The following is a 21,534-nucleotide window of genomic DNA, read 5'->3' on the forward strand; positions in this document are numbered from 1 at the left end:
AAATGAGCAATTCCCTGCCTTGGCAAAAACGGTGTCCAGACCATCGGTGACTTGTTGTCATCATTATGAGCTGCCACAGAGCTATTTGCCCTGACTGGTGACCTCCGCTGTTTCCCTGACTGACCTGTGGTACATCTGTCCTCGCTGGGGGCTGGAACCTCTCATTAACGTCAGCTTTCAGCAGTGCTCCCCGCTCACCAAATTATCACCTGCTCTCTGGTGGCAGAGTTACTACCTTGTTAAAGTGGTGCATATATTGAAGTCATTTCTAAATCCAACAGGTGCCTCACACATGGCAGGCAAGCAGCGTTCACACTCTCATTTGGCCCGAGAGCCCAGAGAAGGGCCCTAAAAGGGGAGCCATTTTCTGACAACCATAGTGTAGCTGCCAGCAGATCAGGGCCCTTTGGTCGGGTCATGCCCTTGCTCAGACACCTTCAATGGCTCCCTGTGACCTACACAATAAAGTTTAAAATCTCCATCATTCAAGACCCTCATGGTCTGACTTCAGTGGGCTTTTCCAGCCTCACCTGCCCCCTCCCCTTTCACACCCTGACTTCCAGCTACAAGGGGCCACAAAGCCTTTTCTAGCTGTCAACAGTCCATTCACCATTCAAGGCAGTCCATTCACCATTTAAGAGCTGTCCCTGGCTCCCTCCTTGGTTTCTGCCACATCTCTTTTATTCTAACCTTCATCAAAATGGAACTTAGAGGGGCGCCTGGGTGGCTCAGTCAGCTAAGAGTCCAACTTTGGCTCAGGTCATTTTCTCACAGTCTGTGAGTTCGAGCCCCACGTGGGGCTCTGTGCTGGCAGCTCAGAGCCTGGAGCCTGCTTCCGATTGTGTCTCCCTCTCTCTCTGCCCTCCCCTCCTTCGTGCTCTCTCTCTCAAAAATAAATAAACATTAAACAAAAATTTTTTTTAATTAAAAAAAAAATGGAACTTAGGTTACCATAGGATTTTGTCTGCTGTCACATACACTGGAACTTCTTAGGGTTAGGGGTGTTGTTTTAGCTATGTGTCCTCCATACCCTGCACTCAGGAGCAGCTCAGTAAACCATGTAGGTGCTTTTCACATGTAGGCTCTCTAATCACCATGGCAACCTTGCAAACTAGACAGTGTTTTTTCCCAAATGAAGTCTCAGGTTAAGCAACTTGCCCCAAGTCAGATATGCTTAGTTTCCAAGGCAGAACTCTTTCCACAGTGTCTAAAGTATGTCTGATGTTTGCATGCTCAAAACAAACACAAAACAAAACAAATCCCACTCTGCTTCATAGAAGCAGCATTACCTGGACCTAATCCCACCTCTCGTGGAACCAAATGGTTTTTTGGGAGCTCTCTACCTGGGCAAACACCCCCACCTTCTCTGAATTTCGGTTTCCTCCACTGTCATGGGGTTGATACTAATAGCTTCCTTCTTAGGCTGACAGAGATAACACACACAAGGCACGCAGCGCTGTGATAAGTCACTGTCCTTCCTGGGTGCCCTGCCCTGTCGCCTTGTCGCTCAGATGCCTCCTCCACACCAGGGGCTGAGAAGCGCTGGCTGGGGCGGGGCAGGGGGCGGAGCCTGGTCCCTCCTGACTGTCCTCCAGAATCACACATCTGGCCCCTCAGGGTGGGAGTGGGAAGGAAGCCAGGCTCCCTGGACGCTGATGAAACGTGTCTGTTGTGGGCCTGTTGGGCAACGCTGAAACTGGGGAGGAAGGAACAGCAACCGCTGAGTCTCCTGCTGGGTCCGAGGAGGCTTGAGCAACGCCCCCAGCAGTTGCCTCATCTCTGCCAAGCAGGGTGATGATGCCCCAGGGTGGGGTGTTGCACCATGTTCTTAGAAAGCTGCCTCTGTACATGCATTTCCATTTGGGGCCTGGACTGGTTTTGTTTAATCATTGTCTTTTTCACTTCCAAATTTCTGAGGGCAAATTGGGAGACCATGATGTGGTGAAATGATCATTAGCCAATTAGCCAACTTTCCCTGAGTACTTACTCCACATCCTGTACTGTGCTAAGTCCCTTCATGTACGTGATCTCGTGGAATGCACACACCAACCCTCTCAGGTAGGTACTGTTCTTCTGCACACGAGCCTGTGAAGAAACTGAGGCCCAGAGTGGTTAAGCAACTTGCCCATGGTCACACAGCATATAAATGGTGGAGCCAGGATTTGAGCTCAAACTAAGTGAGTCCAGGACCCTTAACCATTATTTGGGCACTGCCTCCCATGAGTGAAAAGAACCTGACTTGGAAGTCAGGCTGTTCTGGGGATGAAACCCAGCAATGATGCTGGCTCACTACATATCCCCAGCAGGGCCCTTCCTCTTCTCTGGGCCTCAGTTTCCTCATTGGTAGAGTAAGTGGGTTAGAATAGATTGCTGGTTCTCAAAATTTCCTTCTGCTTATTTAGAAAATAGAATGCTTCAAGCAGAGACTGGCTGCAAACAAGAGAACTTTAGAGAGTGATGGAAACATTCTAAACCTGGATTGTGGTGATGTTTGCACAACGTACATTTGCTAAAAAGCCTTGAATTGTACACCTCCGATGGGTGAATTTTACGGTGTGTAAATAATACCTCAATAAAGCTGTAAACTACTAGAATATTTTATGAAACAGCGATACTCAATCCCCAGTACCCACACAGGATTGTTTGAAAACCAGTGGGCTGTGTGGATTCTGGATGGCCTCAGACTCTGACCTTCTGGAATCCTGAGTTCATCTTAGCGCCTGCTTTGTGCAGATCGCTATGGTTATGTGTGTGCAGGGATTCCATCTTCTGTACCGTCAGCCCAGCCCCAGCACAGCACCTGACGCACCATACACGTCCAATGAGCGTCATTCGATGAATGGCTGACGGAGGAGTAATGCACATTTTCACAAGGGTGGTCCAGACTTCAGGCTGCTTGGAGACAGGCACCGTGTTTTCATTTTCCGAAAACCTAACTCCCAGCACAGACCTGGTACAAAGTGGGAATTTGGTTATGGTGTGTTGAATAAATAAATGACTGAATGGATACAATGAGTCAGTCCCTCCTCGTGAGGGAAGACAGGATATCAGTGTATAGATACAGTTGCCCCCCTTCCCCTATCTGCAGTTTCATTTTCCATGATTTCAGTTACCCACGGTCAAGCTCCAAAGCAGATGATCCTCCTTCCAAGGTATCGGCAGAAGATCAGAAGTGGCCTAACGCGACGTCACAGTGCCTACGTCATTCGCCTCATCACATCTCATCACGTGGGCCTTTTATCATCTCACATCATCACAGGAACAAGGGTGAGTATGGTACAGTAAAATTTGTTTTTAAGTTTATTTATTTATTTATTTATTTATTTTGAGCAGGGAGGGACAGAGAGAGAGAGAGAGAGAGAAAGAGAAAGAGAGAATCTCAAGCAGGCTCCACACCACCAGTCCAGAGCCCGATGTGGGGCTGAAACTCATGAACCACAAGATCATGAGTGGAGTCAAAATCAAGAGTCAGATGCTTAACCGACTGAGCCACCCAGGCACCCCACTACAGTAAGATATTTTGAGAGAGAGAGAGAGACAATCACATAACTTTAATAATAGTATATTGTTCTAATTGCCCTATTTTATTGTTGTTGTTGTTAATGTCTCCTGTGCATAATTTATAAATTAAACTTTCTCACTCAGGTCATGGTCTCATGGTTCGTGAGTTCAAGCCCCATGTTGGGCTCTGCACTGACAGTGCAGAGCCTGCTTGGGATTCTCTCTCCCTCTCTCTCTGCCCCTCCCCCGCTCATACTCTCTTTCTCTCCTTCTCTCTCTCTCTCTCTCTCTCAAAAATTGGGGAGGGGTCAGAGAAGCCAGTGGGCAGTGGGCTAAGATGTTCAGGAGAATTGGGACAACTTACAGTTTCTTCTTTCTTCTTCTTCTAAAACTCTTGGCTAAGCTCCTGACTACTACTGATAGCTATCTCTTAACACCAGGGCCATTTCCTCTCTGTTCAGGAAAGCTCAGAAGTCCAGTGGCTTTGACTAAGTGGTCTGGGGAGAACTGTGAGCGAGGTGCCCCGGTGTCCCCTCAACACCTTCCCCGGAGGCATCTGCAGTATAGCGCTTGCTACAGCAAACCAACTCCAAATTGAGTTTCAGAGGAAACGGGGAAAGAATAGAATAGTCTCCCAACCCCTGTAGCACCTGGTCCGTATCTGTTTTCTGACTTAATGCTTGAAGCTGGTCTGCAAGGTGAGTATGATTAACACCGTTTGTCAGTCAATGCGACCGAAGTTTGATGATGCAACCTACCCAGAGACAAGTGGCAGAATAGGATTCGAACCTAGGACGAGGGCGCTCCGAACACCCTGCTTTACTGCTGAACCGTGTGCCTCTCCACCGGTTGGTTTCAGCTTAGACATGTCATGTACCTTCTTTGGGTTTCCCCATCTGCAAACCAAGGAGCTAAAAGCTAAGTGAGAGGGTCATCTCCTGACCTGATTCAGAAGTGTCCCAGACGGCCATGGGTGGGTGCAGCCAGTGTGGCCTGGTCCCACAATAAGTGCTAGCAAGAGATGACTGATTGAAGTGGCTTTCAGCAAGGAAGCCAGCCTATCACAGGCTGGAGGCGAGACCTAAGCATGTGAGTCACCCCCGGCTCTCCCTGCCACTAGAGGGGACGGGGACAGCCCATGTCTGGTCTCCTTGGGTCCCTACCCCCACCCTCAGGGGTGTCTTATAACCAGGGCACAGTCTCCACCGAGATTAGGAGTACGTGCTCAGACACACACACAGACTTTGCAAACAATGCAGGGAAATAAAGTTCTCACAGGAAACATTATCATACTGACTCACGACAGACCCATCCATAAAACAAACTCCTGGTACCTGGGGCCGGCTCAGAGAGAGTGGCCTGGGAGATAGCAGGCCCACTCTCTCCTGGGCCCTGGAGGAAGTGGGTGCCGCCGGGGGGAAGGGCAACTTCCCCTCCCTGCTCCGACGTTGTCCTGGGATCTGAATTATTTGTCAAAAAGAGGAAAAAAAATGATTACTTTTAAAAAGAAAAGCACAAGTCCCAGAGCATTATGGCCTCTTCACCCTGTCACAAGAGCTCTGTTGCAGAAACCTCTCTTAGCACCATGGTATTTTGCAAGTCATTTGCCATGCCAATGCAGAAAACATTACCGTCTCCAGGGGCCTGTGTCTCCATCAACCCTTGCTTAGCAAAGCAGGCTTGACTGCTGCCAGTGTAGAGGGAGAATTTGCTCCAAGTCTGTTTTCAGACTTGAGAAGGCAGCTTGACACATCTTTGAAACATCACATGGACAGGTGTCTTACCTGTTTGGAGCCTCAGTTTCCTCACCTGCAAAACGGGAATAGTCATGAGAATGAAAGTAAGAAGATGTACATTTACCATGTGGCACAGTGTTGGTTTTCCTGACCCTCTGTGCGAAGCAGCCTGGAAAAGGGACTTGGGAATCTCAAGACCCCCCTCCAAGTCTTGACCCTCCCCTTTCTTAATCCTGGAATGATTAAACCTGGGCCCTGTCCTCACCTCCATCTCCAACTCTGGAAAAGCAGGGTATCTAATCCGCCCTGATCTGCCCGACTCCCAGGGTGCAACATAGCTGTGAGGGGAGCTGGGTTGTCAACCAGGCTTAGGACACTGGCTCATGAGGGGTTCAAGTACCAAGGCCATCGAAGGGCCCTAGAACATTTGGGTTGTTGCTGTCCTGGCTGAGCCCTGGCCATTTTCCCATCCTAGAATAGGAATGATCCATGGTGCCTGGGATCTCCCCTGAGGAAGAAGAGGGTCAACATCCCCCTCTGGTTCCCCCTCTGGGAATAAAATGGGTCACGACTGGGAAGGGTTTGTACCCTCCTTCAGGCCCTGGCAGACCCTAGCCTCCCTGGGAGTACTGCCAGCCAACCTCCAATCCCAGGTACATCACCCATACTTGGGCCACACCTGGCACTAAGGCCCTGATAAAATCACTCCTAGCCTGCTCTCTCCATCCATTCCCCCTCATGGTGACCACGGTGCTCTCTCAAGAACATACTCTGACAAGGTCACACCTCTGCTTGAAACCCTGCAGTGCTTGAAGCCCAAGCTCGTTATTTTGGCCCTCAAGGTTCTTCAGGGTATGGCCTCTGCTGAACTCACCAGCTTCCCTCCCCCCTCATTTTTCTTACCCACCCTATGCTCTGGACTCACTTAAGGACCCACAGTTTCCTAATCTTGCCACAGTTTCATATCTCAATGCCTTCTGCATGCTCTTGTCGCTGGTAGGTTGTTCCTTCTGTTATCTTCTAACAAACTTCTATTCATTCTTCAAAGCCCAACTTCAATATCCCCTTTTCTGTCAGATAGCCCTAAACCATGTTCCAAACAGTTCCTTTCTGTGCCCTCTCCATCTTTCTGGTGTCAGCTATCACACCATCTTATCATTTACTTCTTTATAGATCTGTCTCCTGCTTGGGACCACAAGCTTAGTAGGTTAGGAATTGATTTCTGAGTACTTTGTCCCAAACTCTTAAATTTCCTCACCACATTTAGGGAATTTCCCTCCCCAGCATGGTGACTGCTCAGACTGTCGCTGTTTGAGGAATCTCGGAGGGTGCTCAGATTTACAATCAAACATCTTTCAAGTCAGCCAACTTTGCCTTGAACCTTTGGTAGCTTGTTTTTCTACCAAATAGATGCCAAACGGGTCTGCAGTGGCTGGTGCATGCCTGCATTTTTAAAAGGTTTTAATGTGTAACTGTTTAATTCTTCCCAGGGAGATATTTTCTAAGGCGATAGAGATATTTTGTAAATAACACACTTCTTTTGTGTTGGAGGTGAAGCAAGGAATGAAAAGTCAATGCACGGGAAGCACAAGTGTTTTGCCAGCCCCTAAGTCAGCTCAGAGGATGAGAAATTCAGCCCTAAGGAATGAATGCCTAGGGATGTATGTCTGTCAGGCAGAGTCGTCTGGAGCACTTCCTAGAAATCTTGACCTGTCCCTGTCAATGGGGAAGGCTAATTAAAGGAAATAAAAGACTAGTAGCCAGGAGATTCCAATGTGCTGGAAAAACAAAGGCAGCCAACCTACAGACTGCTAAGTCAGCTCTCTGCTTTGCCCCTGTCTGGCTCCCCCTCCCATCCAGCCAAACGCTCTTTCTTTTCTTTTCTTTACCAGATTTGCCACCAGCAACACCTACTTGTCTCTCTTCACCCCATGGGAGAACATGCAGGGCCAGGCAGCTGACCACAGTGGTTCAGAGTGAGGACAGGGAGATGCAAATTTAAACTGCTAGACACCTCTATTCCTCCATCAGAATGACTAAAATGAAAAAGACTGACCTGAGGTGCCTGGGTGGCTCAGTCAGTTGATCATTTGACTCTTGATTTCCGCTCAGGCCATGATCCCCGGGGGTCATGGGATCAAGCCCCGCGTCGGGTGAATGCGGAGCCTGCTTGGGATTCTCTCTCTTTCCATCCCTCTGCCCCTCCCCTGCTCGTGCTCTCTTTATATGTAAAAAAAAAAAAAAATTTAATAAATAAATAAAAATAAAAAGACTGACCTTAGCAAACATTGGGGAGGATGTGGAACAACTAGAACGCTCATATGCTTCTGATGGGAGCGCAAAATGACGCAGTACGGCACTTATGAGGTTAAATACACGCCTTACCAGAGGAGCCCACCATCCATGCCTAGGTAATTTCAAAAGTGAAATGAAAACATGTAGCTACACAAACAACCATACACGAATGTGCAGAACGCCATTATTTACATAAGCCAAAATGTGGAAACCACCGAAAAGTCTATCAACAGATGAATAGATGCAACGAAATGTGGTCCGTCCCTACAGTGGAATATTATTTGGCTGTGAAAAAAGGAGCAAAGTCCTGATAGATGTTATAACATGGATCAACCCTGAAAATATTATGCCAAGCAAAAGAAGGGAGTGACAAAAGACCCCATATTGTAAGATTTCACGTACATGAAATGTCCCCCGAATAGGCAAATCTACAGAGACAGAAAGTAGATCAGTGGTTGCCAAGGGCTGGGCAGAGGAGAGAAAGAAGAATGACTACTAGTGGGTAGGGCATTTGTTTTTGTGGTGCTGAAGATGTTCTAAAATTGGCGGTGGTGATGGTTGTACAACACTGTGAATATAGTAGAAAAACAACAACCGCACACTTTAAAAGGGCAAATTGCGTGGTATTTGAATGACACCTCCATAAAGCTGTCCCATGCATACCTATATCCACATGGCGACGAAGACCATGACTCAAGCCCAAAGCAAGCATTCAGGCAGTGTGAGGAGTGCCATAATTAGACCTGCAGATTGGATCTGGCCGTGGGATCTTGTGTGGCTGGCAGCATGGAAATCCTCATTGAATCTCTTTGCTTGTAGGCTGGGCATGTGCTCTCCAGGCCTCTGTTAGGCGCACAGGATTTACTAATTACACAATCTGCTTGGCTTGATGTGTCCATGCCTGCACCAGGTCGGGGGACCCTTGGATACCCGGGGCGGAAGGGACATGGCCCTGACCTAGACCGAGCTCCTCTTAGAAGCCACTGTACCTCACCCTTTCACTAAGCGTTACATCATGATATGCCACAATGCTGGCAAGTAGGGCCGCTGCGTCTATGAACTGGCAGAGAGTGAATCCTGGGACAGGGCCCCACTGTCCGTGTGAGATGAGTCTGATGTGCTGTCGCTCCCTCTTTTGTATAATCACAGCAGTAGAGAGCATTTATGAAGTGCTTTCTATGTGCTGGCACAAGTGTAAATCTTAGTATGTAACGTCTCCTTTAATTCCGACCCTAGAGGGGGTGTCAAGTATTAGCCCCCTGTGTGCTCACTGGTGATTGTATACCTTGTTCAAGACCACCCAGCTGTAAGTGGTGGAGTGGGGAATGGAACGCTAGTCAGTCAGGCTCTAGACCCACAGATGGCCTCCCTAAGGTCACAGTGGAGAGCCAAAGGGCCTGAAGGCTATCTGCTCCTGCTGCACCTGTCATCAGGAGAAGGCAGAGGGTGGGGAGGACACAGGGCTCGGGCAGCCAGAACAGGTTATTCAGCCCCATGAAGCTGGGGCTAGCCACACTGGCTACAGATCAGGGGCACAAAGGAGCAGGATATTTACCCTGTGATGGGCAGGAAGGGCAGAGAAAAACACCAGAGGTGTTTCTGTCCTGAAGAGCTAAATCAGAGATATTACCAGGCATTTCTGGTACCAGGCTTCACACTGATGGAGAGGATGGAGGGAGGAAGGAAGGGAAGGAAGAAGTGAGGGTGAGGAGAGGGAAGAAGGGAGGGGGAGAGGAGGGAGGAAGTGAGGGTGAGGGGAGGGAGGAAGGAAGAAGGCAAAGTCTTCTCAGCTCAGTGAATATTAAGATGAATGGCTTTATTTCTTGGTTGTTTGGTTGGTAGGTTGGTTTTCAGGGTCATGGGTAATGGACAAAGCATAGGTTCACTTGCCTGGTCAAAGCAGTCCCTGAACTTTCTTACTGAAAAAAACAAAAACAAAAACAAAAACAAAACCCGGCAGCCAGGCCTTTAGCTCCTGGAGATCTCCCCCTGCCCAATTCTTCCTTGACCTTTCCACCGCATCTTCCACTCTACACCCATTTAACAGAGACTCAAGATCAAAATCGTGATTGTGAAAGGTTTATTCAGGTAAGAGGTATTAGGCTAGGCTCACTCTTAGTGATGGATACAGGTCATCTTATGCACAACTCATTTTAAATGGTATGTAATAAGTACAAAACATAAGCTCGCGCCATTTCCAAGTAGTGAGAGAAAGAGTAGCTGGTGTCATTGAGCGCGCACTACCTTCCAGGTGCTGAGCGAGGCCCTGCGCACGTCGTCCTCCCACCTCTCCACGTGCTTACAAGGTTAGCTGTCCTTCCCCCATTTAACAGGTAAGCAACCGGCGGCTTCGGGGGGAGTCATGTCACACAAGGGCACATAAGTACCAGCTCTTGAATTCTCCAGTCTTTGAGAGTGGAAGCTTTTTCTTTTTATCTCTTTTGGCCTTTGCTGATGCCTGGTGATAGGACTTTCTACAACTGGGCCAACTTCCCCTGTCGGGCTCTTTACCAAACATTCCAGGTAGACTTATCACCCTGTGATAACATGGGAAGTTCTCATTCATTCCATCTGTATCAAAGCCTAAAAACAAAACAAACAGGAAACTGTATTCATAAAAAAATATATATGAATTCAACTGTATCGATCAAAAAAAAGTCTGTAGAATTGTTAAAAATGTATTTACAAATTCCTTTTTCCTCTGTGCTTCATTAGTGCAAATGACATACCCCGTTCTGGTATCAGGGCCGGGACTCTTGCCGCCCAGCTGCTGTCTCTGCATCCTGGCCATCCCACTGCTCACTGATGCCTCTCTGGACAGGGTCGAGGTTGTGTGCTGGCCCAGTGGGCAGAAACGAGTAAGACCCAGGCTGCTGGGGGCAATCAGGCATGCTCATTAAGTAGCAATGAATGCAGGGCCTACTCTGAGAAGTGCTGTGAGGAAGGCTTAGATAAAAGGCGTGAGAGTGCAGAGAAGGGAAAAGGCCTTTCTGTCTCAGGGAATCAGCAAGGCTGAAAGATGGGTAGGAAACAGATGGGGGAACACCGTGAGGAGGGCCGAGGGCCCAACTTCTTTCTCACCATCATTGCTGCTACCACGGTGGCCACGTGCCAAGCTCTGTGCCAGGCACCTTATCCACATTACATCACTTACTCCTCAGAGCAACCCACTGAGGCTGTTACTGCTACCGCCCCCTCCTTTCGGATGAGCAATCTGAAGCTTCTTGCCCAAGGTCACACAGGTAAGTTCCAGAAGCAGGCTTTGAATCCAGGTCTATCAGAAGCCAGAGCCCCTGCTCTTAGAGTGATTTACCATTTTCAGAGAACTTTCAAATTCGTTATCCCATCTGATCTTCCTGTACCCAGAGTTTCTCTATGTCTCACCAGCCTGTTGGCACAAATGAGTCACCCTACCGGTAACAGTGTGAATTTTACTTGCCCTCCCCCTCCCCCTCCCTTTGCTCACTTTGGTTCTCTGGCCACCTGCAAAGCCTCACCCACCTCTAGCGAGAGTCCCAGGGGGTATCTATGGTCACCTTTTCCTGCACTGCTCCCCCGTTAAAGCTCACTGCCCAAGAAGGCCATGGAAGGTCCCACCCAATCTGTCCAGGCGTGTCCCCTTTGAGAATCCTTCCCCAGCAAGCCGAGGCTCAGGACCCTGCACGAGGTGTGCGACCTCAGCTCAGCTACCCCTGGCCCACCCCCATGAGCCTCAGTTTTCTTATCCGGGAAAGCAGAGAGGTTAGTTCAGTTCCACATGTGTTCCCTGAACAGCGGCTAAATATAATGGTGAACCATGGAACCAAAGGAAGGGGGTGAATCGAGCCAGGCCCTCGATAAGACACACACATAAGCAATTATACCCCCAAGACCCATGTGCAGGGCGTAAGGGCCACAAGGGAATCAAACTGTTGTGGGAAGGGCTGTTTCTGGCTGGTGAGAGGCCCCATATGGCAGCCATTCATGGAGGCCTTAACATACACCAGATCCCAGCTCAGAGCTTTACCCGCATTAACCCATTTAATCCTCCCCCAAAGCCAGTTGAGGCAAAGACAGAATTATCCCCATGTTAGAGAGGAAACTGAGGCTCAGGGAGGTGAAGTCATTTGCCCAAGGTCACACAGTTAAGTAAGTGGTGGCAGAATTAGGTCTGACAGCCCCTAGCTCTTAATTGTTATCTTCACAGAAGTGGGGTCAGTAAATCTTGGCTTTGTAAACCAGCTCAGTCCTGATACTGCTCAGATCAATCCTTCCCATGTTATGATTGTAGAATCACACATTGTTTCCCCATCTGCACAGTCAGCTGGAACAAAAGTCCCTGGAGCTCAAGTCAAACTATGGGGACCAACTCTGAAATCATGGAAAAACCTCAAGTGGATGGTCAGGGCTGTTTCATTGGAAAGTTTTTCTCCCGTGCAGTTTTCAGAAAACTTGGGAGCCCTGTGTCCCTTGTTTGTGCTAGACCTCGGCCTGCGATGGTGTCTGGCTGATCAATGATAGTCATAACCATGAGTATCATGGAGAGCGCTTCACATGCACCCCCTCATTTCATCTTGATGACAGTACGCAGTGATATTCCATCTCCGTTTTACAGAGAAGAGAACCCGGTCTCGAAAAGAAGAAGCCTCTTTCCGGAGGTGACCCAGGCAGTAAGTGGCTGGTCCCTGAAACAGGTCTGGTGACCCTAAAACCTGCCCTCTTAACGATGACTTGAATGCGTTGCTCATTTTCCGTTCTCGGGGATTCTCAACCGAGGCTGCCCATTCACAATACCTGGGATACTATTTAGAATACTATGGTGAGGCCCATCCCAGACCAATTAAATCAGTCTCTGGGAATGGACTCAGGTTGAAAACCTTGCCTCTAGGACATGCCTGGCATTCTACCAAGAGCCTCAGCCAGACCTGGAACTTCAGAAAGAATTGGATAGTGGGAGGGGGAGAGAGGAAGGCTACCTGATTCTTCTTCTCCTCCATTCCCCTTCCATCTCCTCCTTTTCCAGCCAACCGAGGGACTGGCCTCAGCCTTTCTCTTGATCTGAGATCATTTGGCCTTTGGGATAAGATTTCTATGTGACCCCTCCCCCACACTGTGCCTCATAAGCCTGGCACATAATAGGTGCTCAGTAAACATAATAGGTGGTGAACAGATCGTGAAGAGAACCCTCCAGCCATTCCTTCCAGGCAGGTGAGATTGCATGGATCTATTCTGCTGGAGTTCAAAGAACATGCACAACCAGAAGGAGACTTGCCCACCCCGGCAGGTAGCAAGATGCTCCCATCAGCCACGCATGAAGGTGCCCTTTGCACCACCTCTTTCCCAGTAATAGGTATTAACTTAAAAAAAGAGATCCTTTCTAATTTAATGGGTAGAAAACAATCTCGGTTTTGGTTTGAATTTACATTTCTTTGAATACTGGTGAGGACGAACATTTTTTTCATGTGCTTATTAGTCATTTGTATTGCTTCTTCTGTGAATTGTCTGTTCCCAATTTACTAATTTACGACGAGAAATGTAACTGCCAAGGGGACCGGATACACGTGTCCTCCAGCCAACACACCAGCTCCCTGTAGGCACACTCCTCAGGATGCCAAACTCTAATCAGGAGATGCTTGGTGAACACAGCATGAGCAAAAGGAGGGGTTGATTATAGGATTCCAGGATTTAAGGCATCAGGGCAAGCTAGACTTACCGCCAGGGTCCACAGAATCCCTGACTACGGATCCTCCCTCTTTCCCTCCTCTGCCTCCCTAGCTGCCCAGCTTCAGATGGACATTTCTTTCTTTAGAAACATGACTACATTCATTTTAGTGCTTCCTCTGGCCCACGATCCCTCCTTGATTGTATGCTTGAACTCTCAAAGCAATCTTCATCCCTAATTCCTGTGCCTCCTTGGGCCACCTTCCCATTTCCTGGGATTTACAAAGTCTAGCCTATAGCTTTGGGGGTGTCTGCCCCTCCCCTTGTTGTGCTGGAATTGCCTCCCTTCTATAAAGTGTGAGCAGTTTCAGGGGGCCTGGACCTTCCACATTCAGAACGTTTACGTACTTGTGCCTTTTCCAAGCCCTTCCGTAGACTATCGTGGGGGGCCTCTGACTTCCACAAAGTTAAGATCCATTGCTATAGAAGACTCTGAGAGTGGAGAGGAAGGAATGAATGGCACCCCCCCCCCCAAAAAAAAAAAAAAAGAACTAGAGGAACTAGAAAGAGGAGATCCAGCTGGGTGTGTGGTCTGAAGGGTGCCTGGAGCAGGAAGCACAGGACAGATTTTGTTTAAGGGCAGGAGGAGAAAGAGGATTTTCAGTGGACAAGGGCTGGGTTTCTCTGACCTCGAATGTGCTGCAGTCTCCTTCCTGCTGGCCTTCAGTGCCCTTTACCTCTACCCCAGACCTCCAGAATGATCCTCCTAAACCAAATCTGACAGACTCACTCCCCTCCTTCAACCCTTCCTGTGTGCCCGCTACCCATGGGATAAACTCCCAAATCCCTGAGGACAGTATGCAAAGTCCTTCACAGCCTGGCCTCAACTTTCCCTTCCAGGCTTGCTGCTTTTCCCCAGCAGATTGCTGGATGGTTCCTGAATATGCCATGCATGCTCACACCTCCGGGCCTTGGCTTGGGCAAGGCTTTTGGCTTGGGACACCTTCCCCGACTTGGCCCACTCCTTCTTGTTTTTTTAAGACCCAGCTCAAATGTCCACTCCTCCCTGGAGTCTTTCCTGAGCCCCTTCCTTCCTCGAAACCCTTAATTATGGCATTTACCACATATATGAGAGTGTAACTTTTCCAAGCATCCTCCTCTCCTAGACAATGAGGATCCTGACATCAAATATCGTGTCTGGTTTATCTGGGTGTCCTAACCTCCAGCATGGTGCCACACGTAGTAAGGCTGAATGAATGAGAAGTTCTCTGATGCTCGTGGGGAAGCACCATGCAGAGAGAATCAGGAGGTCAGGCTCAGGTTCCTAACCCCTTGGGGGCTTGGACAAATTCCTTATTCTCTCTAGTCCTCAGTTCCTTTTCTGCAGGAAAGCACTGGGACTTCACTATCTACAAGGTTATTTATTAAGACTATCTCTGTACAAGAAACTGTTCTAGAAATAAACATATTGTAATAATTATATATAATGCATATAATATATGCATTGTATAATACACATTGTATGTATTTATTATACAATAATGTATATAAATATTTCTGGTAGAATGAAAAGACAAAAGCAAAGTCCTAGAAGTCACACGCAGTCTACCTAGAACCAAGGAAGGCAGGACTAAGACCTCTCAAGGGGAGAGAGTTTTTAACTTTGGGGCAACAGTGTGTGTCATTACAAGAAACACCATGCTGCCTTGGGCCCAAAGAACTAATGTGGTGAAGTGAAATAAACATGGATATGAGAGTCTGGCAGAACACTGCTCAAATCTCAGCTCTGCTACCCTCCGCATGACCCATAACAAGTCACTTTACCTCTCTGAGCTCTGAAAGCTGGACATTGTCCGGCTACCCCAGAGAGTTGCTATTAGGACTCAATTGGACATAGGACTCCATGAATGCTAGAATTCCTTTCCCTTTACTCCCAAGGGTTGTAAGCTACAAGGAAAGGGAGCTTGGACAAGAGACTCAATCCTTAGCCTCAGTTTCCTCATCTGTCAAGAGGGCTATTTTGAGATGAAGTGAGATCTTGGGTGCAGACAGCTGTGCTATCAATGTTAAACTGAGTGTTAGCTTCCCTCCCAGCCTGGCAGTGGAGTGTAAACTCCAGCTCCATCTTCTTGGGCAGAAAGCTTGAAACAAGGGATTCAGAGCTCTGGAGACAGCTGAGAAGGAAGCACAGTCAAGAAAAAGAGTCAGAGGAAGGGCTGTGGAACACGTGACGATTTGCCTTCTCCCATCAGAAAACGCTCTTAAACAAACAGCAAGTTTCCTCCATTAATAAGGCCTGTGGAATGCAGATGAGATTTTTTTTCCTCCTCCTTTTTTGCTGATTAAGTTCCCCCGAAACCCCCTTAAGAATTTTAATAAGAAATGCAAAAATCAACAAAAGTCCTGCAAACCCTTTCCTGTTATTAAATAAAGGGAAAGTAAATATTGCAAATTGGACATATTTCATAAGAGGATGTTTTGTTTGGGCAAAAAAAAAATGAGAAAGAAAAGAAAAAGCCATTTGCTTTCTGGCAGCAAATACAAGTCTTTGCTGAATTTTGGTTTCAAATGTGATGACTGGGGCATTATTGCTGGTTTGCCTGGAATTCAGGCCTTTTGATATCTGAGGCAGCCATACCCAGGAGAGCAGGAAAGCCAGGTTTGAGCCATGTTGGACCTCTTCTCTCCTGTCTCCTGTGAACAGAATAGAGAGTTTTCCAACCACCAAGGAAGTTATGATCCTGAGCTCAGAGGTGAGCACCTCTAAGGGGTCACACACAAGACAAAAGCAACTTGGAACAAAGAAGAATTTTATGGGAAAGTAAAAACCACAAAATGTTCTCTGTACCTCCTTTATAGGGTAAGAGACCTTTTATGAGACTATAAAACATATTGTATCAATGCAGCACAGTAGTCCTGCAGTCAGGTGGACCTGGATTTAAATCCTACCTTTGTCACTTCTTAGCTGGGCTACCTTGGATAAATTACTTAACCTCTCTGATACACTTTCCTCATCTTCCAAAATGGGGAGAATAAAGGGGCACCTGGGTGGCTCAGTCAGTTAAGCATCTGACACCTGATTTCTGCTCAGGTCATGATCTCACAGTTCATGGGATCGAGCCCCGAGTGGGGCTCTGCACGACAGCTGGAGCCTGCTTGGGATTCTCTCTCTCCTCTCTCTCTCTGCCCCTCCCCTGCTTGCACTCTAAATAAATAAACATTTTTTAAAGGGGAGAATAGAAGTATTTACTAATAGGCCTGCTATGAGGAATAAATGAGTGGGGAAATGAGCCAATGCAAGGAAAGTGCTAGGCTCTATATGTATCTCATGTTATTTTGTGTAATATGAAAATGTAAAGGAAGAGGAAAAAGATTTCTCTTTATTTCTTTGTAGTGATTGGCAGTTTGCAAAGAACATTAGCACTCATGACTTTACATGCCTGCCAGCTCAGCCCCAGGAGACGGGCAAAGTGAGCCTTACCCTTCATTTGTGGTTGGAGCACCTGTTGCTGGAAAGTGGGTGTGACCCCTCAAGGACCCGCATGAAGAAATGGTCTGTGACCATGAGGTCAGAAAAAATGACCAAAGGAAAGGAGGGAGAGAAGCCAGAGGATGTGGCCATTTCCAGCCACAGAGAAGCCACATCTGCCCCAGGGCCCCTACACCCCTTCCTATTCCTCTCTGTCCTCCTTGTGGGGTTCCTGTGACCTCACCTGGCACTGGCTTCTCCCTGGCAGGGACAGCAGTCACAACGTGTTGGGACTGCTTGTAGAATGCCAGGATGGGATCTTACGCTGAAATGCTGGTGCATTGGACCCCACCAGCCACATTCCCATAGCAGAGCCTCGGCCTGTGCACCCTATAGGGCTAGAACCTGTCTGCCACTTCCCCTGATCCCTTTCTTCCAGGCTCCTCTCAGACCCAGAGTACTGGCAACCGCCCTCATCAAACCGTTGATGCTAAACAGGAAAATTATTTTGGTTTTGTGGTTTTTCTATCTTTGTATTTATTTGTTTACCTGAAGCATCTTTTTGTGCAAAAATTAAAATCAATGAAGAAATACAACAAATAATTTAACAATCACCTATATTCCCACAGCCACATTTGCTTCTAGGTTTGTTTGTTTGTTTGTTTTTGCCCAAAGCAGAGCTTGAACTCACAACCCTGAGATCAAGACCTGAGCTGAGATCAAGAGTCAGACGCTTAACTGACTGAGCCCCCCAGGTGCCCCCCACCCTCCCACCCCCACTTTTTTAAATTGCAAACCATTATGCCTTGATTTTTAAAATTCTCTGTATGTATCTCTTTGAACATCTGTGCCCAAGATACTCTAAGGAATTTATCCCTAAGTCAAATGTGCTTGATTGTGAAGAACAGGACAGGAGTAGGCATACCTGGGATTCATCCCCCCTCTGGTGCTTATTCCCTGTGTGACCTTGGACAAGTCACTTCACCTCTGTCAATCTGTTTTCTTACCTACAAAATGGGTATATGATAATTCCTAACTCAGTGGGCTGATGTGAGAGTTAAAATTAAGTGAGACTGTCTCTAAAAAGTAGCTGGAATAGCACAAATGGTAAGAGCCCGGTCTCATCATTCATGTTACAGATTTTTCTAGCAACAAAAGAAGGATGGAAGGGCACATCCTTTGTGCTTTGCACAAGGGACCTGGGCCCAGCAAAGCAAAGCCTCAGAGGCTTGCCCAACCCACCTTACTATATGCTGTCAACTCTATCCCTGAGCCTGGCCTGGTGTTAGCTCCCCAAATAACTGAGCAAATGTACCTCTCAGCGTCTTGGTTTCCTTGCCTGTACAATGCGATAACACCTACCTCAAAGGGCTGTTGTGAGGCTTAAATGCTAGATAATAAATGCAGGGCACTTGTTAAAACTGTGTCCTTTCTTGCTCACCTTGACCCTTTCTCCTTCAAAGCAGTGAAATTACCTGAAGTTTCATCTTGCTGGCAGGGTGAAGCTGGACTGTCCCCAGTTTGATTTTTGTTTCCCAGGCCTTGCACTTTACTTTGCAGATGCTGCAAGTCAACACGTGGAGGTTTTGTGGGGTCCCCGTGTTTGTTTTTCTCCCTGGAAATTGTGTCCAGGAAAAGCTGGGTGCTTTAAATTTGCTAAAATATCTCCATCTAGTGGGCTCGCTGAAATACTGCACAGTTAGGCGCTGTCTGGGAAAAACAATGGGGCGACAGCTGGGGCCGCCCTGCCCAGCTCAGAAACGCCGGTGGCTCCCCATTGTCTACGGGGTAAAGTCCAAATGCCAAGCCTGGAATTCAAGCGCCTGCACAATCAGCCCCCGCCCTGCCTATCGAACTTTATCGTCAGCAGCGACCTCCTGCCCCGCCAGCCAGGCCCAGCTCCTCCCCTCCAGTACCTCAAAACCCACACCTGCCTGGCACGCGGGCCTGCCGGGCCTGCCCATGTGCCCCAGCCCACTGTCTCCCTCCTCCTTGCCACTCTCCTGAAGCTAACCCTCCTTCCAGGCTCAGCTCAAAGGCCACTTCTTCTCGGAAGACCCCCCCCACCCATCAACCCATCCTGGTCTTCCCTGACCTCCCACCAACACTTGTTGTTGGCTATTTTTGTATTTCAGAGTTAAAGCTGTGTTTTGTCAATGCACTGCCCTCTCGTGTCCAACACAGTGGATTTAAATGATCTCAGGCCCTGGAGTCCCCGTGGATCTGGATTCTTATCTGGCCTTTACCACTTCCCAGCTCTGGGAACTAGGAAGAGAGAGGGAACCTCACCTATGAAATAAGTAGTGAGAACACCTGCCTCACAGGGCTGTGGTGAGAATCAAAACAGGATGCCAAGTGGCCAGCGCATATAAACACCCAACAAATCATCATTAGAGTGGTCAGATACACAGGATATATATACAAGATAAATACAGGATACCCAGTTGAACTTGAATTTCAGACAAACGATCTTTTGAAAATTTTATTCTAGAGAGTGAAAGAGAGCATGAGCAGGGGAAAAGGGCAGAGGGAGAGAGAGAAAGAGGGAGAGAGAGAGAGAGAGAGAGAGAGAGAGAGAGAGAGAGAGTCTTAAGCAGGCTCCACACTCAGCATGGAGCCCAACTCACAACTCGATCCCATAACCCTGGGATCACGACCTGTGTCGAAATAAAGAGTACGACACTCAACCGACTGAGCCACCCAAGCACCCCCAATGATTTTTTTTAGTATAAGTATATCCCAAATATTACATGGAGGTTTCATGTAACATTTCACAGATAAATGATGCTAAGGATTATTGTTCATTTTATGTTTGCTAATGATGTTGGGGAGATATACACACATACATACATACATACGCATGCATGCACACAAACTGGCAGATTCTATGTTTGCAAATTCACCTACTGGCTAACATTTATTTGTGATGCCAAAATCAATATTTATAGCACTTAGTCATTCGCAGACATGCACATGCAGAGCACAGAAAAATTTGAGTCTCCCCATATGCACGTTCCCAGCTGAAGTCAACACTTGATACTCTTCTTGTTCCAGCTCTCATACTGTAAATAAGTTTGCTTTTGGCAGTTTCTTTAGTACCACCTTTTTTCTCATTTTTGTGCTTTCTGTTAGCGATTTCACTGTTTAAAATGGACACCAAGCAGAGTGCTGAAGTGCTGTCATGTGTTCCTAAGCCAAGAAAGGCTGTGATGTGCCTTACAGAGGAAATACCTGTGTTAGATAAGGTTCATACGGGCATGAGTTACAGTGCTGTTGGCCATGAGTTCAATGGTAATGAATCAACAGTAGATATTAAATAAAGTATCTTTAAACAGAAAGCAAGGTTATGTACTGATCAGTTGATAAAAATATTGTGGCCAGAGTCTGTCAGGAACCTAACCCTGTATTTCCCCATGAGCAATGGTTTGGTGTTCATGGTGACTCTATAGAACTGTGAATAATGAGAATCAACTATATATCATATCTATGTAAACATATCAACTATGCATATGAAATATATATGTGATAAAAATTAAATATTTATCTATTAGGGATACATGCAGAAATATTATGAGCGAAATCAATGTCTAGGATTGCTTTCAAATATTCTAGCAGTGGGATAAAGGCATATATAGGGAGAGTATAAAAGAAACAAGATAGCTAAGGTTGAAGATTGTGGAAGCGATGATTTATTAGAATATTCTCTCTACTTTTGTGTTTGAAAATGACCATAACAAAAGGTTTTATTTTTTTTTTTTTCAAAAGGTTTTAAAAAAACACACTTTAGTGAAAATCTCAGGGGAAGAATATCTTATTCAGTAGCTTTCACTCTGGACCTCTGTGGGGACAGGGCTCTCCATGACGCCACCTGAGATCTCATTATGGGCAAATCCCAAACCCTTGAATGCAGAGTTCTGTGCTGAGAGGTTCAGGAGATGTGGCTGCAGTGTCGGTGCCACCTAAGACATGCTCTGCCACCTTTGGCAACTCGCAGTGCCTCTGAACCTTTTTTCTTATCAGTTAAATAAGGAAATTGAACTGGACAACCTCCAGGTTCCCTTTCCTCTCTCATTCTAGGGGCACCTGGGTGGCTCAGGACGTTAAGTGTCCGACTCTTGATTTTGGCTCAGGTCATGATCTCATGGTTCATGAGTGTGAGACCTTTATCGGGCTCTGTGCTGACAGCGTGCAGCCTCCTTGGGATTCTCTCTCTCCCTCTCCCTCTGCCCCTCCCACACTTCCACTCTCTCTCGAAAAATAAATAAATAAACTTTAAAAAAAGCCTATCTCATTCTAAAACCAATATTTCCTAAACTGGCAAGTTCTGGTAGTACAATATTAGAGCTTTCTGCCAGCTGTCTCTTCCCTGCCAATTCATCCTGTGATACCACTGTTTGATGAACCTTGCTGAAGTTCTCCCTTTTTGCAACACTCTAACCAGGAAGCTATTCTGATTTTGATTTATCTTAAGTCTGAACTCTTAGCAGAGCAATTAAGGCCTGTGCAGGTAGACCATCCCCTGAAAGCCTCTGCTTAAGGAGGACCAGGAAACAGGGACAACACCGTGTCCATCAGAATATTGCAGGAACATAGAAGAAAGTCATCCAGTTCAGCTCGGGGAGTCAAAAGGAAGTCTCCTGGAGGAAGAGATATTTGAGGTGAGGCCTAATTACTAAGGAATTACTGCTGCAAACAGAGGGGAGAAGGATGTTCTAGGCCAAGGCAAGTTGTGTGTGTGTGGGGAGGGGGGGGGGGTGAAGGCCTGGAGACAAGAGAAAGTTGGGGAAAAGTCCCAGATTTCAAAGCCCATCACACCCTAGCCCCATGAATCTCTGTCATTATTTGCCACCCTTCCCTGTCACCCACCTTCCCCACCTGCCCAGCATGTGTGGT

The 21,534-nt window shown here is 47.3% G+C and overlaps 1 long non-coding RNA gene across 1 annotated transcript; it reads left to right on the top strand.

Annotated features, from left to right (window-relative positions):
- Window positions 1–766: 766 nt before the first annotated feature.
- LOC132678854 (uncharacterized) lies at window positions 767–10,125 on the top strand. The gene is made up of 3 exons (XR_009609847.3): window positions 767–2,058; window positions 3,110–3,267; window positions 9,784–10,125. It is a non-coding gene; the product is annotated as an uncharacterized LOC132678854 (long non-coding RNA).
- Window positions 10,126–21,534: the final 11,409 nt, after the last annotated feature.

The sequence above is a fragment of the Panthera onca genome, chromosome A2, assembly GCF_046562875.1.
Source record: "Panthera onca isolate mPanOnc1 chromosome A2, mPanOnc1 haplotype 2, whole genome shotgun sequence".
In the NCBI taxonomy this organism is placed as follows: domain Eukaryota; kingdom Metazoa; phylum Chordata; class Mammalia; order Carnivora; family Felidae; genus Panthera; species Panthera onca.